The 1,152-nt window shown below is 29.4% G+C and overlaps 1 long non-coding RNA gene across 1 annotated transcript in view; it reads right to left on the bottom strand.

The window, feature by feature from the left end:
* Positions 1-1,152, bottom strand: part of LOC109587795 (uncharacterized) — a 4,336-nt gene that overhangs the window by 1,271 nt on the left and 1,913 nt on the right. The gene's annotated exons all lie outside the window — the stretch shown is intronic.

Here is a 1,152-nt window from a genome sequence, read left to right as displayed (position 1 = left end):
CAGAGGGAGGGACAGGATCAGGTATTCTTGCTTTAGTAAAAGGTAGACACCAAAGCCACATTGGACCTGTAATTAAAATAATAATTCATTAATAATAACCATTAATAACTGACCACGCCCACACACTGCTGTAATTAAACTCGTTTTAGATTCCTTTGGTTTGCCCACAGGACGACCGTATCTCTTCACTTCAACAAACGTTCTATTGCACAATACTGCTAGTATCAATATGGAGGATATACATGTACATGTACATTATGTGAATGTAATACAATGTGTGGATTATTATTATTTTTACTTGTGATATTAGCATTCCGTTAACAAAGAAAGTAAATAAAGCATCAATGATGAACAAACCAAATGTTAATAAATGTTAACCAAATGTCCATTTCTTAATTACATTTTCTGATGCATATTGATGTACTTATGCTATGTAAAAAGTTTGAGCTGAAATTTTTGAGTTATGACCATTTTTTTAAATAAGCCAAATTCTCAAATACTCTGTTTAATACTGAATGTTTACCAAATCAACACCATGCATTAGTGCAAAGGGCCAGGATATTGATTCACATAATTTTAATTTGAAGATAAAAGTATAAAATATGTTACTATATTTTTTTATAAAATTGTTAAAAATTAATTTCTTCATAAGTCACGTGTTGTTGCTGTACAGTTGTTGTTCCTCTCACCTCACCATAAGCTGGATTAACATTAATATTTAATTTATTGAATTTATTAATATCTTCATATGCTGCATTAGGTACTGTAGCTATGTGTTGAGATGAGGTAGCCCCTGTAATAATGAATAATAATGAATAAATATTACCATTATCTTACTATTCCCGTTCCTTTTATACACAACATACACAGTCACACACACTGCTGCTATTATTATTATTATTATAACAATAGTCAGTGATATTACTACTGGTACGATGATAACTATATGAATATAAATAATAATAATAATAATAATATTGTGTATTATATAACTAACCAGTACTAGATGAAGTTGTACCTGGTGTATTAGTAAGTAATGGAGTATTAGTAGGAGATGGTGTATTACTGATAGCTGGAGTAAAGTCCGTATAATAATGTGATGAATAATACATGTACATTAACATTATACTGAATACTAGTAATATACTGAAT

The sequence above is a fragment of the Amphimedon queenslandica genome, unplaced genomic scaffold, assembly GCF_000090795.2.
Source record: "Amphimedon queenslandica unplaced genomic scaffold, v1.1 AMPQUscaffold_12446, whole genome shotgun sequence".
Taxonomy (NCBI): Eukaryota; Metazoa; Porifera; class Demospongiae; order Haplosclerida; family Niphatidae; genus Amphimedon; species Amphimedon queenslandica.
The sequence above is the reverse complement of the archived record's forward strand: the minus strand, read 5'-3'. Positions and strand labels throughout refer to the sequence as shown.